The sequence below is a fragment of the Leopardus geoffroyi genome, chromosome B3 (assembly GCF_018350155.1).
Source record: "Leopardus geoffroyi isolate Oge1 chromosome B3, O.geoffroyi_Oge1_pat1.0, whole genome shotgun sequence".
Classification (NCBI taxonomy): domain Eukaryota; kingdom Metazoa; phylum Chordata; class Mammalia; order Carnivora; family Felidae; genus Leopardus; species Leopardus geoffroyi.
The window spans coordinates 11,757,519-11,773,943 of record NC_059337.1 but is presented as its reverse complement, the minus strand read 5'-3'; the positions used below and the strand labels follow the sequence as shown (position 1 = coordinate 11,773,943).

Below are 16,425 nucleotides of genomic sequence, written 5' to 3'. Positions count from 1 at the left end.
AAACACCATCCAGACTTGCTGGATGCGTTTGCCTCTCCCCTGGAAGGGCTTACTTAGCCACTTTTGTCCCCTGGGACTGGGAAGCTCCTGAAAATCTCACAACAAATGTTACTGTCTTAATTGGGCCCTTGGCTACAGGGGTCCTTCTCACAAATGCTGTTAATCTAACTTGGATACTCCCTGAGGATACAGACGGGACCTCCCTATGCAGGAAAAACCTAACCATAGATAAAAATGAAACCCTATGCTCACCTCCCGGGGTTTTCTGCCTATGCTCCAATTCAGCCTATCAATGCTTAGAGGCCAACTGGACTCAGATGCGCTAGTCTTCCTACACCCCCCACCCCCACCCCAGATATCTGTATACACTGAAGGCCAGTTCCTGGCAGCCTTTAGCCCTAAGCCCCAGGCTAAACCAGGAGTCCGGCTACCTGTCCTAAGACAAATAGGAATTGCTACAGGGATAGGAACCGGGAGAGGAGGCATAGACTCTTCTGTAGGACTATACCACAAGCTATCCCAGGAACTAAATGAGGATGTGGAGTGGGTCGCTGACTCCCTGGTGACCTTACAAAATCAAATAAGCTCCCTGGCAGCAGTAGCCCTCCAAAATAGGCGAGTCCTCAATCTCCTTACTGCAGGAAAGATAGGCACTTGCATCTTTCTAGGAGAGGAATGCTGTTATTTTGTAAACCAATTAGGAGTAATCACAACTAAAGTCAGGGAACTGACAGAAAGAATTCAACGCAGACAACAAAAGGGTAACAGTCTTTGAAAAGGATGGGATTTTGCAAGTTGGACACCTTGCTCCCTGCCCTGGCAGGACCACTCCTTTCCATAAACTTGCTCGTAACCATTGGCCCACGCATCCTAAACACCCTGGCGTGCTTCATTCAAAAGACTGCCACATGCCAAACTGCAGCGTGTATTTCAGCCCTTCAAGGATATCAATCGATAAGACAGAAAGATGACGCCTACTAAAAGGAAGACTTTTAAAGGCATCAAAGTGGGCGAATGATGCGGGGGGAAAAACAAAACCCTGACCTAAAAAGAAAAAGGAATGTTGCAGGCACACTCGAGATTCTTAGGTTAGCCCTTCTCCATTTGTCCGAAGGCCAGTCCTCCCTCCCCCTTTTCCTTGTCTTGTTTGTCTCTCTCAGCCATGGGCGTAAATGCGGAAGCTGTAAGATTATCAATTGCTCGGGGCTCAGATCTTTGGAGAAACTGTCTCCCCTGAGCCCATCAATGTAAATAAATCTCCAATCCTCCAAGATCTCCGCTCCAGGAGTGCCGCTTGGTTCTTCCGTCAGTGATCCAGCCTGGTTCTGTAACAGGGGAGGGGCAGAGAGAGAGGCAGACACAAAATCTGAAGCAGGCTCCAGGCTCTGAGCTGTCAGCACAGAGCCCAACGTGAGGCTCAAACCCACACACCGAAAGATCATGCCCTGAGCCAAAGTCAGATGCTTAACCAACTGAGCCACCTAGGCAGCCGATTGGCAGTATCCTTAAAATAAAGCGAGGGATCAAAATACTTGTGCTGCTACCTTTGTTGAAGCTAACAAGAATCTGCAAAGATTCCATATTTCTCCGTTTTTGTAGACAGGACACAGTTATTACAGCATGCTTAGAGAAATAGCAATAATCAAAGCTTCAGTTTCTCACATCAAGCCACAAGTAAACGTGTAGTTCTCTGAATAAGCCTGTTTTTACATCACATACAAGGAATCTATTTGCCAACGAACTTCCTTAGCTACTAAAGACTGTGTGATCCTTGTGCCAACAACATAATCGAGCATGACTGTTAAAATATCTGGAGGACTGTGATCAGATGGCCGAACAAACAAACCCTACTACGTGCTCTGGATTTTCTAACACAGAACGAAATGTGAATTTCTGGGCAGCTTTCTAGGTGCGGAAAGAGGCAATTTATTTCCATTTTCTCAGCAGCAGAGCCACCTTACCCAAACCTTACAGTGTCTTTTCAAGAAATCACGGAGTCTTGGGGCGCCTGGGTGGCGCAGTCGGTTGGGCGTCCGACTTCAGCCAGGTCACGATCTCGCGGTCCGTGGGTTCGAGCCCCGCGTCAGGCTCTGGGCTGATGGCTCAGAGCCTGGAGCCTGTTTCCGATTCTGTGTCTCCCTCTCTCTCTGCCCCTCCCCCGTTCATGCTCTGTCTCTCTCTGTCCCAAAAATAAATAAAACGTTGAAAAAAAAGAAAAAAAAATTAAAAAAAAAAAAAAAGAAATCACGGAGTCTTTTCAAGAAATCACAGGTCTCAGGACTCCAACTTTGCTTTTAGGTCCTTTCTATCGGGTGGTGGGTTCTTTTGGCTTTTCTCAAGTCCAAAAGAAATGCAACTTGCATAGCCGATTGTTTTCTCTCCAAGTGCATAGAAGTCTTTCACAACGAGTGTTAACAAATGTAAAATTCTCTAACACACCCTTCTCCTTTAGACACCCCTCCCCAATCGCTGTATAGCCTTCACTTGTTTTTAACTGGGCCTAACAGGAACACTGGAGGTTCTTAAAAACAGCATATGTCAGAATTAACTGTGAGGCTTTTCCTAACAGAGCCCACTACCAACCACTGCCCCAGTAGCTCTACACATTTGAAAAGGACAGGTACAGCCAGGCAAGACAATAACTTAATGGCTTTTAAATCCAGGCAAGGAAAAGGAGACAGGTGACTTGAGCTTCATTTTATGATGTCACAGCACGTTCAGGGCAGAAAGGAGTACTTTGCATTTTATCATTCCATTTTATCATTCCAACTTAATAATGCCAATAAAGGACAGCAAACACTCAAGGTGTTCAGAAAGATTCCCTACTCCCTTTAAACCAGATAGGATGCCTGTTCAAACAATGTAAATCTAAGCTATGACAATTTAGGAGGAAATGATAATTAAAAATCCTCCCTTGAAAACAAAAGCTCTATTAAGCAATGTTTGAAACTTCTTAAGTAAGGTTTTGTTATCTTGATCAGTTTTACGTGAGACAGAATATCAATATTCTACTTTGTACGCACATCACATCGGTGATTCTTATCTCACTGGTGTTTAGAGAGAAAAGTTAGTATTTATTTAGATGCTCCTTGTGATATGTAAACACAGATTGCAACAGGACTAACAATTTGCTCTTATTAGGAAATTTTACAGAATAGTTATCAGTTCTATCCATCAAACATGATCTATTTTAAAGTGCTGTGATTAAGCTTCTGAAAACCAATTACCTGAATGAAGTGAACTTTTTTGTTGTGCGCATTCTATGCCTGTGGAGTCATCAAGAAGAGAGGGCATATGTATGAATCTACCTCACTGGGTTTTGCTAAATTGCTCTCGGAATCTGAGTATCACATGCACGCTTGACCAATCTGCCGCAAATGTCAGAAGAGATAGATGTTCAGGGAGAAACTGAAGGACTGGATAATGGTGGTAAATTGGAAAGTCTGTTTAAGTAGCTGAATTAAAAAGTTTGGAATCCTAACCATCTGCTGAACTTATTTTTCTTTTCTTCCCTCCCTTCTTCAAATAGCTTTTGAGTATCTATGTACGGGTCAAAAACTCAAATATCCGTAGTGGCCAGGAACAAACGTAAATAAGCAAAGCAGGTGGATTTTAAGAAAAATAGAGACAGACATATTTTATGTGTCTAATTAACACAGAGACAACTCTTCTCTCCCACCACGAAATGGGCTCTCTCCCACTATCCTCAGAAGATGCTTTAGTCTTGCTTCCTCTCTTTCGGTACTGAGAAGTATTTTACTCTAAGAAAAATATCAGTGCGCACTCACTATAAATGATACCTCATACTTAGCTTCAGTGGGAAAACGATAGGAGGGGCAAAGGCTGAGGCAGAGTGGAGAGCTCCCGTCCTGTCTAAAGTGGCGGTCTCTGGGTCCCTGGCTCTTGATTTCAGCTCAGGTCATGATCTCAGGGTTCCTAAGATAGAGCGCTTTGTCAGTCTCTGCGTTGACAACGTGGAGCCTGCTTGGCATTCTCTCTCTCTCTCTCTCTCTCTCTCTCTCTCTCTCTCTCTCTCCTCTCTCCCTCTGCCCCTCTCCCACTCATGCTCTCTGTCTCTGTCTCTTAAAATAAACAAACTTCAGGGGCGCCTGGGTGGCGCAGTCGGTTAAGTGTCCGACTTCAGCCAGGTCACGATCTCGCGGTCCGTGAGTTCGAGCCCCGCGTCAGGCTCTGGGCTGATGGCTCAGAGCCTGGAGCCTGTTTCCGATTCTGTGTCTCCCTCTCTCTCTGCCCCTCACCCATTCATGCTCTGTCTCTCTCTGTCCCAAAAATAAATAAACGTTGAAAAAAATTTAAAAAAAAAAATAAATAAATAAACAAACTTCAAAAGATAAATCAATAAAGTGGCCAGTATCTTTACCAAGTACCTGGTGGAAGCAGGTACCTCTCCCCCTCTCTCTCTCTCTCTCTCCTCCTCCTCTTCTCTCTCTCTCTCTGCCCCTCTCCCACTCATGCTCTCTGTCTCTTAAATAAACATCAAAAGATAAATCAATAAAGTGGCTAGTATCTTTACCAGGTACCTGGTGGAAGTAGGCCCAGGACGGCCACATCTTAATTTTAAAGAGACATAAAAGACCCTGGTTTGTAGGTAAATCCAGATTTTAAAATGTGATCTGGAATTTTTAAAAAACTAATTTTAAAAAGAGTTAAACAAAATAGTTTGGTGGTCTGGATGAATCCTGTGATTCACCAGTTTGAGCATCAGGCACCCTGCTGTGAGGTGTTGGAATTCAAAGCCTTTTTTTTTTTTTTTTTTTTTTTAGAAAGATCTTGGATCTTGGGGTGCCTCGGTGGCTTAGTTGGTTAAGCATCCGACTTCAGCTCACGTCATGATCTCATGATTTGTGAGTTCGAGCCCTGCGTCAGGCTCTGTGCTGACAGCTCAGAGCCTGGACCCTCTTAGGATTCTGGGTCTCCCTTTCTGCCCCTCCCCTGCTCTCTCTCAGAAATAAACCTTGAAAAATTTTTTAATTAAAAAAAAAAAAAAGAAAGATCTTCAATCTCAAGAAGTTTATGGACTAATACATTTAACATGACTAGACACCCATGTCTATGTGTGCCCAGGGGAGACCAAGTCAGATGCAGGTTAGTGGGCAGGGAGGCTGGTCAGGAAATGATTCCAGAAAGTAGGTATGCTGAGCTGTCTTGCTAGTTGAGCGACACAAGCAGAAACGTAGAGGAAGGAGGTCCAGTGTCAGGTATCACCCTATGCTAAGGCACGGAGGCCACAAGCAACCTGAGCCTTTTGTTAAAGAAGCTGAGGTCGGGCAGAGGAGGCTTAAGAGGTTGGGGGAGGGGGAGGTCCTCCCCGTCAGACATGTCCAAGGCTGTGCAATGAAGAGGGATGACAGAAGAGTTAAGACTGAACTCAAAAGTACATGAAAGCCAGTTGTCTGTTTGGCAGGTCTTAGACACATTTTCATGGTCTAGTGCAGCACGCAAATTCACTCAGCATCTGCTGGAAATTAGATGTAATTTCAAAGTAACCAGGAAGTAAGAATTCGAATTAAAATAGAAAACCTAGCCCTCAGCATTAGGTAATATGCTTCTCCTGGCTTCCTACTTTTTAACTCATTATTATGTCTGTGTGAAAAGGTGGGCTGGTAAGGTGAAAATTTGAATCCAAGTAGACTCCTTGATTGGAAGAGCTGACCTGAGTTGTCTCTGTATCTCGTGTAAATATAAATCTAAAGAAATAAATTTCTCTAGTACAGAAGGGGGTCTCTAAAGTCAAACATTTACTTTAGAAAATTTGTGATTGTAAATTCTCTGCCCCTTTGAGAGGCATGTAAACCTTTTTAAAAGCTAAATAAGCCTCTTGCCCTTTTTACAACCCGGGAATGACCTGGGAGCCATCTCTTTGAAATGTAATCACCAAGGAAGAGAGCATCCCTATTTCTGTAGGAGGGTAGGAGTCTAACTCAGGTTCCCCGTTCCAAGTTACAAACCTACCTCCTGTGATAAAGGTGTAAGTTTACTTTTTCCTTTGGATAATGCTAATTAGCTAATACCAATTTCCAGCTACCAATTGCCAAGGTGAGTTCAAGATGAACTCTGTATGACAAATGGTGCCAAGTCCTCTTACTTAAAACTAGTTATTCTGAGAACGGGTATGTGATAGGGTGTATCTCCTTAGCTGTGCAAAAGGGTGAAATTTCTTTCTGTCCTTCCAATCTCTCAATGGATTGATGTGATGCACATCCTATTTCGTTTTAATGCTTTCTTTATTCAATGATGAAACTGTTGTCTTTCTCTTCTACTTGTGCAAAGATTTCTTCGTGTTGGCAGAAGATTTTGTTTTTAATTTTATTTGCCCAACACCTGCCACCAAGGTTAGTTGAATTTGTGTCTTCCAGCTCGGGGTCTGGTAAGCGTCTAAATGCCCTGACTGATACAAGTGTGAAAAGTCTATTCACAACAAAGAGGAACATTATTTCAGGGAAAGAGACTTACACGCTCGTCCCCCCAAAAGTGCTGCAATTAGAAGACATCATGGACTCCCTGCTGTGTTTTCGGAGGCAGTATGTGGCACAGCGGCAGCCTGGCGCAGGCTCTCCTTAGGCTGCCTGGGCTGGACTCCGTTTCCCTCATTTACTAGCTGCGATGCTTCCGGCAACTACTCGACCTCCTGGTGCCTTCGTTTCCCTACCTGTAAAACAGGAGAGAAAAGCTATCTCATAGTACGCGCCTCTTAGCACAGTGCTTGGCTAGTAAAAAAACCTCAAAAATTAATTAGGATTATTTAGCAACATTATTCCAAGATTTGTTATAGACAGAAACGCCTCTGGGACGTAAAGATGAATAAAACATAATTCCTATCCCCAGAGGTATTTACCATCTTAGAATAATGATAATGTTACCATGAGATTAATCTGGGTTTAACCTAACCTTTCAGGAAAAAGAAAAACAGAAAAATCAACAGGTATTCTTAAAGGAGAGCGGATACGGCCAGGGGGAATTACCGTGATTGAGCTCCACTTAATTATATGGTCTTTAACATGGGGCGTCATAGACCGGTTTAAATTAGAAAACACTTCTTCCTCAGCTAGTGTAACAGGAAAAAACAGAATTCTTATCAAAAGAAACGAACGTATCCCCAACTTTGAAGCCATAAGACTAGGAGACCACGGCTCACACACCCTGAGGCGATCCCCGATTTTTCTCCCATCCAGACAACCTCAACAGAGAGGACTTTTGTAAAGTTCTAATTGTAAATAAAAATTGACAACAAACACTCTTAAGGCCAGGCATACAATTCTCGCTTTCCCCTAAGCTTAAGGGTGTTCAATTGGCTTTGTTCCGTGCGTATTAAAACAGAACTCGGAGGCCATCTTGGAAACAAAAGGGTTTTGGGGGCCGGGGGTAGAGGAGGCGGTATCCTGGCAACGGGAGGCGCGCGTTGCGCCGCGCAGCCGCACTCCGTCGCACCCTGCCCCCTGCCGCGTGGGCGGGGCTGTCCCGGCCGTGGAAAATTACCGCGGCTGCTCTTAAAGGCACCAGCTCATTTCGTACCCGAAGCCCCTGCGCTAGTGGCCCTTGTAAGCTAAGATGTGGAGTCTCCATTTTATCTTCCTAGAGGAAATAAATTCATTTCGCGGTCTATAGGACTAAATTTATAATTAGGCAAATAATATCGAAATGAATAAGCTTCCATATAACCAGGAAAAGGGGGGAAAACCCCAAACACCTGAAATATCGGCTCTGGTGCAAAGAGAGCCACTAAACACACGAGAACGGGAAGAAAGGAACAACTTTAGGGAAAAAGTTACATAGGCTATGCAACAAGTTTAAAAATGATTCGGCTCTGAAGCAAAGTAAACCTATTTTTGACAGATGGATTGACAGATTAGAACACACTAAACCTTACAAAAAACAAGATAAACTTGTTTAAGAGGCAACAGGATGGGTTCAACGTGCATCAAAAATTTATCCTCTTTATAGATCAGTTTTTGCGGTAGAATAAATAATCTATGAGATTTTTCCTGGTTCTTAGTTGTCAAAGAACTTTCTTCATGTTCGAAACTCTTATGATGTACAAGTTAAGGGATAGGTTTATTGCTGTCTTACTTCTCTGAAAGAACAAATAAATAACCTAATTCTCCTGGTTTTTGCAACGTAAACATCTAGGATATATTCTACTACGCTCCGTGGCTCTAAATTTATTCCCCTTACCAAGCTATATTTACTAGAAGCCATCCTGGAAACATCGGGGTGAAAAAGAAATATTGGCCTTCCCCAAGTAAAGCTCTTGACGTATTGAATCTCTGTTCAATCCGTTTTAAAATATGAAAGATGGTCCCTCATTCTGTTCCTACTCTGTTGGTTTGCTGGGTAGTAGTTGTCTTTTCCTTTGTATACTGCTATCAGGCATACCCATTCACTCCTGTACCCGGACTCTGACTGTGTCAGAATGGATCCTTGCGAAATGTGAAGGTGATGTTCCAGGCTTATCGTGGCCCTGGCAAATGGATTTTCCACTCCAGGACTGAGCCATTTTCCTTATGCTTTTTTGCCTTATTAAGTCACATTATGTCGCCACCCCAAGCCCTTTTTAAAATGTCCCCTTTTCCCCTCCTAATGTAAATTCTGTCACATTTCAATCACCACTTCTTAGTAATTTGATGGACGTTTATGTTTTTTTTCAGAACTCACAGCTGTGATATTTGAGCACTAAGCATTTTTTTTCTTTTTTTTTCTTTTTTTTTTTTTTTTTTTTGCACGAGTTTAGACGCGTAGGACAACGTTTAGCCTGTAAGTTTCAAGTTGGGATGTTAAAGAAGAGAGGACACTTGTGACATTATCTTACTTTGTAGAACCACAGGGAAAGCTAATTACATGTAACAAAAAGGTGTGTGGTGTAGAGTTGTCAGTCGCTCCTAAGCTGTAGGGGAATGTGCTTTAATGTCAGGGGAAATGTTCCTTTGAAACAAAAATATGTGCAGGCGCTGCTAGTGTCTACATTTTTGGCCTACGAGATTTACCAGGGCTAAGAGACTGAAATCTGAAAATGCCCATGTCAGATGAGATGCTTTTTCTAACTCTTTACGGAGTCTTGCCGTGGAAAGCCTGGTCTGTAATAATACTTCACGGCTGCTGAGCTGGCCAGTGAAGGTGCTAGTGCTTGGTAGTGTGGCTTCTACCCTTCCTCCACAGCGAAGTGGCGTTTTACAACCTGAACAGCTTTTGGAGGAGGTTGATGAAGGTTTCTAACCTCGGAGGGCAGCCCTGATGCCTCCTGTGGGCAGCCTGCTGTGCTGGGACATAATCTCCGTTTCGAGATGGAAAGTTCAAATGGAAAGAGTCACGTGGATTTTCCCTCTCAGATCCAATTCTGCGATTAAGTGGCTAAGAGTCTAAATTACTATAAATTAGAATCTAACTCTGATGGTTTAAAATGAAGGAGTTTTGGAAGGAAGCAAAGTTTTTAAATATGTAAAAAAAAAAAAAAATGAGTAAGCCAAGTTGGGAGATGTGGGTTGTTTATTTAACAAAGATGGTAAGACTGCATAGTTCACACAATCCTCAAAGAAGAATCAACCGGGTCTGAACACAGGAAGACAGGGTTTGGGAATTCGGCCTTTGTGGTAGGGTTGCCAGATAAAATACAGAATATCCAGTCACATTTGGATTTCTGATAAACAATGAATAATTTTTTTTTAGTAGAAGTAATATTGGGGACATAATTACGCTAAAACTATTGTTTCCTGAAAATTAAAATTTAACTGGGCAACTTGCATTTTTATTTGTTAAATCTGGCAATCTTACTTTTTTAAAAATTTATTTATTTATTTTGAGAGAGAGAGCGTGAGTGGGGGAGAGGCAGAGAAAGAGAGAATCCCAAGCAAACTCCACACTGTCAGCACAGAGCCCGATGTGGGGCTCAAACTCACTAAACCGTGAGATCATAACCTGAGCCGAAAAGCAAGAGTTGGATGCTTAACTGACTGAGCCACCCAGGTGCCCCTGGAAATCCTACTTTAAGGGACCTAAAAAGGACACATTTAATTAGGTTTCTCCATCTGCACTAGAGTGGTAACGACCACTGAAAGCTCCCGGTTCAAAATGCCAGGCTGAGGTGTGAAATATGACACACAGCATACAACTATGTTACCACAAATAAGTAACAGATGGCTATCACATGCAGCCCATGAAAATATCATGAGCACTTACTATTACCTTGTTCATTCATCCATTCATGCAACAATTATTTATTGAGTCCTTCGGTGCATCAGGCATAAATTCCAGGACCAGTAAGATAAGCAAAAGTAAAAATCCCTGTCTTCGAAGAGTCCTTATTTTTGTCAAGTGAACTAACATGGGAACTGATAATTGCAGTCAATGACTAGTGATCACAAGTTTGATAGATAGCCATGGGAACATCAAGTTTGTCTGACTAAGGCAGAGGAAAAACAGCCAGGTTTTAAAGGGGAAATGCTTTTGGAAGATGGCTGGGCTCACCACTGTATCACCAACCCAAAAGAGGAAGGGACTTTGAAAGAGACTGAGCCAGGAAAGTAGGAAAGGACATTAGTAGAGGAATCTGCTTGTGCAAAGGCAAGAAGTGTGAAGAGACTGGATTAAAAAAAAAAATCAAACACAACAGGACAAACCAACAATGGAAAAAACCGTGAGAATCAGGTGTAGCTGGAGCTACGGAGAGGGTTTGCTGGGAAAATCTGATAATATAGGGCGGGGCCAGATTATTAAGGTGAGTCTACAAGAGCTCAAACTCTCCTTTGGACAACCAGAATAGGATCAGGACAGTGGTGGGAGAGACCCATTGCTAGACTTTTTCAATTCACTCCAAAAAAAAAAAAAAAAAAAAAAAGTGTGTGTGCATGTGTATCATCTGGGCCTGGATCTTTGGAACCTAAAAATGAATACAATATTGTGGTGCCTGGGTGGCTCAGTCGGTTAAGCATCTGACTTCAGCTTAGGTCGTGATCTCTCTGTTCGTGAGTTCAAGCCTCACATCAGGCTCTGTGCTGACAGTGCAGAGCCTGCTTGGGATTCTCTCTCTTTCCCTCTCACTCTCTCTCAAAATAAATAAATAAACTTAAAAAAATGAATACAATATCAATCCTACCTTCTACATGCTCTTGGTTTTCTAGGGAATCCAGTCTCTTAGGCAGTTACGTTCAATACAATGGGGTGAACTACATTCAAAACACCTGGGCAAATCAGGAAGTAGGAAGGAAGGAGAAATTGGCTGGGAAGGGAGGGAGTGGGCCAGCCAAGGCTTCCCAAAAGAACAGATGCTTGGAATTAAGGTATTTTTTTAATTTAAAGAAAATGTAATATTTTATAGAAATAGTCATTTTCCCAATGGAACAAAAGAAAATATACAGTGAAAAGAAAATCTTTCCTCACCCAGACCCTTGACTGCCCATCAGAGGCAACAACCACTATTACATTAATATAAATGTAATGTAAATATATCAGCCCTCTCTCTTCTTTTTAGACAAGTGGAGGTGTCTTCTACTCAGCTTTTTATATCTCGATTTTTTTAAATGTAACAATATATTTTGGAAATCAGTACTTGTGGATCTACTCACTTCTTTTTTATAGCCCTGTATTTCATCATAGGGATAAATCATAATTTTTATACCAGTGGTCTACAGGACATGTAGGATTTTACAATATTTTGTTTTGCTATCACAGATAGTATTTTTATATATTCTTTTTTTTTTTTTTCCACATGTGTGAGGCTACCTTTGGATGTATTCCTAGAAATAGAATTCCTGGATCCACAGGTTGATGCATTTAAATGTTGGCGGTTTTTATAAAAATTGCCCTTCTAAGGAGTTACATTGATTTATACTTTCATCCTCACGATATTAAGGTTTGAGTTTTGATGAATGAGTAGGAGTTTGCCAGGCAGATAAAAGAGCTAAGGGCATATTTAAAGAGTGACACAGGGGCGCCTGGGTGGCGCAGTCTGTTAAGCGTCCGACTTTAGCCAGGTCACGATCTCGCGGTCCGTGAGTTTGAGGCCCGCGTCGGGCTCTGGGCTGATGGCTCAGAGCCTGGAGCCTGTTTCCGATTCTGTGTCTCCCTCTCTCTCTGCCCCTCCCCTGTTCATGCTCTGTCTCTCTCTGTCCCAAAAATAAATAAACGTTGAAAAAAAAAATTAAAAAAAAAATAATAAAGAGTGACACAAAGGACAGCAAGCTGCTCAGGGCACTAGGCAGGACGGCTGCAGACTGGTTAGGAAGCAATTGGTCAAAGGAGAATGAGGAACAGAGTGCAGGTAGGAGGTGGGTTAAAGTAGAAGGATTAATAATCAGTGCCTTCTGCTAAGAGCTTATTTGTGCCAGGCACTGTGCTAAGCGCTATGTACTGCCCATCATTTACTTCTCACCACAAAGAAATAGAGAGCTCCAATTTACAGGGATGGAAGCTGAGGCTCAGAGATGTTACCCTGCTCAAGGTCACAGTTTGTAAATTCCACAGAACTAGAACCCAAATCCAGCTAAGCCATTAACCACTGCTCCATGGAGCCTTGAAAGAATGAGAACTTTAGAGCTATCTGATATGGGGGAGAGGAGATTTGGGGAGACTAGAAGGTAATAATGCATTAACAAAGCCCTGTCTCTGGTGGAACGTGCCCACAACTTGCCAGTACAGCAGTGTAGACTTTAGGGCCTAAAGTCTAGGACAAGAGACAACCTAGATTCCCTCTATTATTTCTGGCAGGGCTGACTTGAGGGGCTAGTTTATGAGACCTCTGCCTTTCATTGCTGACCACTAACTGTACCTGAGAGTGAAATCTGGATGTTTTCAAGATTAAAGAATATTCAATAACTTTAAGTATTACAAAAATATATTTATTCTCCTTCTCCTCCTTCTTCCTACTCCCAGCCCCCTTCTTCGTTTATATCAGTAGCAGATTTTAAACTTCAGTTCCATCGCTTCTCGGCCTTTTGGCTAAGATCAAGTGTAAACTTCAATCCCAAGGAGACAGGTTTCTTTTTTTAAAAAAAATTTTTTTTTCAACGTTTATTTATTTTTGGGACAGAGAGAGACAGAGCATGAACGGGGGAGGGGCAGAGAGAGAGGGAGACACAGAATCGGAAACAGGCTCCAGGTTCTGAGCCATCAGCCCAGAGCCTGATGCGGGGCTTGAACTCACGGACCACGAGATCGTGACCTGGCTGAAGTCGGACGCTTAACCGACTGTGCCACCCAGGCACCCCAAGGAGACAGGTTTCTAAGAGCTATAGAGCTCTCAAAAGCTGCTCAAAGTCCATGGTCCCTTAAAAGAACTAAAATGTAAAATATTCATCCATTTGCTGTCTTGGGTATCATCTATGAAACACAAATGATAAAATGAAAAAAATCTAGAGCTGTTTTTTAAAGGATTGGAGTGAAGGATTCTCTTACAACAGGTTTTAATTTCAGATACATAGTGCTGGTAGAACCAAAAAAAAAAAATCTTCACATGTTTATTGCTGTTTGTCTGCAGAATCAGACTATTGAGTAGCTGGTCTCAAAAACGATAGTCCTTAAGTAGAGATAAGCCTCTGCACTGGGGTACTGTCACCAAAAGGAAGACTTCTAGAACAATAATGATTGCCATGTATGGTAGCTCTTCAAGTCTCAAATGTTTGAATATTCTTAACAAACTTATTCTAGGGCAATGGATCTTATTTCAAGTTTAGTAATTAGGATTTCATTTAAGGAGAGACTAGGGTTAATTAATTTATTTTTTGAGACTAGGGTTGTTTAAAGTATAGGGATGAATAGAACCGATATTGCCCCAGGAAAGAGCGTCACATTCTCTGAGATAATTCTGAGATGATCACAGAATGGCTGCTGATTGATATGTATCCTTTATGCATACATTTGTCTAATTCCTTTTTACTTCTCAGTATTCTCTAAAGGATTTTTAGAGAGAAGGATGTGGCAAACAGGTTAATTTTGGAAGAATGGTCTACACAGAATAGTTTCCTTTTATTTTTTTATAAAGTTTATTTATTTTGAGAGAGAGGGTGTGCACATGCACGTGGGGAAGAGGCAGAGAGAGACGGAGAGAGAATCCCAAGTAGGCGCCACACTCGGCCCACAGAGCCCGACATGGGGCTCTCAGGAACCGTGAGATCATGACCTGAGCCAGAATCAAGAGTTGGACGCTTAACCAACTGAGCCACCCAAGCACCCCCAGAATGGTTTCCTGGTAAGGAGTATCCCAGTATCATCGCAGTGATCTACAGAAACCTTAGAACTACTGGGCTTGGTCACTTTGCTTCCAACAGAGTTGTTTTTCCTGTCCCCATGGTTAAAGGTCTAGCAGTATAGCCACAACAAAACCACTGGAAACAATAAAATGATATATGATGGTTAGAGGCCTTTAAACTAAAACCTCATATTCCCTTAGTTCATTTATTCTATAACAAGAACTACAAAGTTGATATACCTGCCTCACACTGGAAAGAAAACTTCAGCAATTAATTTCTTTTTGTGTCACATTTATACACAGAAATGAAGTAGTTCCAAGAAAAAGAGGTCTCTGTATTTTTAACAGTGAAAGGATGCCTTTTAAATGTTTAACCTAAACACTCACGTCTGGTACATATTTGACATGCATCCATATCAAAAACAATGTGCCAAGAATAAATGATTTATAATCAAAACAAATAAATTAAGAAGAGAGCAATGAAAGCACAAGAGATGGGATTTGACCTTAGGTGGCAGGCTGATGCACAGTAATTAGAAGGCTCAAGATGGAATGCTATTAACTCCATAGTTTGGGGAGGCAATATGTACCAACTAATCTTAAAAGCTCAGATTCATTGTAAACCTTATTTCTCAAAATGTGAAAAGCTTTTTGTACATAAGTATTTGTTTCAATACTACTTACAAGAGCAAAAATTGGCAAACAAATTCGGTGTTCAATAGTAAGCAGTTAATGGTTAATTCATTTGATAGAATATTACACAGGCTCTAAAAATCATTAACATTCTAATTCGACCTAAGAAAATGTACATTATACGTGGCTAAATACAATCCACGAGTTGCAAAACTAGGGATGGTATTACTTTAAGACAAACCATTTGTTTAACAGTGGTTATACTTTGATAGTGGCATTCTGGGTGATTTTCTTTGTATTTTTCTGTACTTTTCCTGTTTTCTATTGAGCATAATTTGTTTTAGTAATATAAACTAAAGCAACATATATTTAAAAGGTACCAAATTGTACACACAACATAATCCCCCGAAAACAAACTTAAAATAAGTTTAAGTATCTCTTGATACTTAAGTATCTTGAATAAGTATCTCTGAATTATTGGAGTACAGATTCTTTTAGTTTTCTTCTAATTTTTTTTTTTGTTAAAAAAAATCAAATTTGCTATAACATTTCATTCTAAAATTTAAAGTCCATTTTTCTCCTTTTAACAGGAGGGCAGTGCTAATGAAATTCTTGGAGGCAAACAACTTAAGTCCTGAGGATACTAATTCTTGTGCTCAGTGCTTTTTGCAGAAAAAAGTTGCCCAAGATCTGAATCGTGTGTACAAAAGGAGACAAAATGGGGGTAATCACTGCAAAATACAAAGACTAAATGGGGCAGGCCCCTTTTGACCACATGCTTGCATTCTTTTCCCAGGCTGAAGGGAGAGAGGGTCCTTACCCCTTCAGGTGAAAGAATCCTTTGGAAACAGTCCAGCCCTTTTTTGCAAAATGATGGCCGCGTCTGCATTGAAACCTTGTAAGGCATGGATACAAAAAGCAGGAAATGAAGGGAAATTCTTTCAAACCTTTGCTGGGGTCAGAAATCTGCACTTAAGCCTTAAGATAAAGGCCTCGAGCTTTCTTTTTCCCCTCTTGACCACATTATGCCGTTTCTAGTCTGTCACTTAATAGCGACGCAGTTTTGGTCACAGCATAAGTGTTAAAAACCCCACAAGACCGAGAAAACCGTAAGGGCTCCTTCATAAACAAAGTAATGTCTTTCCTGAGCTTTGTCACTGTAGCGTGCCCTCATTCAAGCCCTTCGTACATTCAGAAATTTTTACTAATTAAACCTCCCCAACCTTTGGGAGGCAAGTTTTATTATTTAAAAACAAACAACCCCGCCCTCCTCCCCCAAACAGTCTCATTTCGGAGACTGGCTAAATGACCTCACAAATTACCAAGAATGAGCATCTCAAAGCAAGAGGACAAATTTATCAACCCGGCACCCGCCAAACCGTCACAATATTTCACAGACTTACTAAATGATCTCACAAATTTCCAAGAATGAGAGCATCTAAACGCAAATAAGGGGATAAATTTGTAAATAAAACTAAGGACAAACGTCTCCTTTATTCTAAATATACCATCACAAGCAGCATGTCTTGTGTTAACTATTTTTACCCACACTGGCTCTTTTGCGTCTCAATCTCATGTAAAATAAAACGACGAGG

General features: G+C 41.5%; 1 long non-coding RNA gene and 1 pseudogene across 4 annotated transcripts in view; one reads left to right on the top strand and one right to left on the bottom strand.

Annotated features, from left to right (window-relative positions):
• LOC123582522 overlaps window positions 1–7,400 on the bottom strand; it is a 40,528-nt gene extending 33,128 nt beyond the window's left edge. For 2 of the 4 annotated variants that reach the window (XR_006704422.1, XR_006704423.1), the window contains exons 1-2: window positions 7,275–7,400; window positions 6,475–6,670 (exon numbers count right to left, since the gene is read on the bottom strand). This is a non-coding gene — a long non-coding RNA (uncharacterized LOC123582522). Of the gene's footprint in view, window positions 1–665; window positions 1,326–6,226; window positions 6,671–7,274 lie in introns of those variants that run through there. The other 2 variants (XR_006704421.1, XR_006704420.1) reach the window with 2 other exon arrangements.
• Window positions 7,401–12,928: 5,528 nt separating this feature from the next.
• On the top strand, window positions 12,929–13,022 carry LOC123584753 (annotated as a pseudogene).
• Window positions 13,023–16,425: the final 3,403 nt, after the last annotated feature.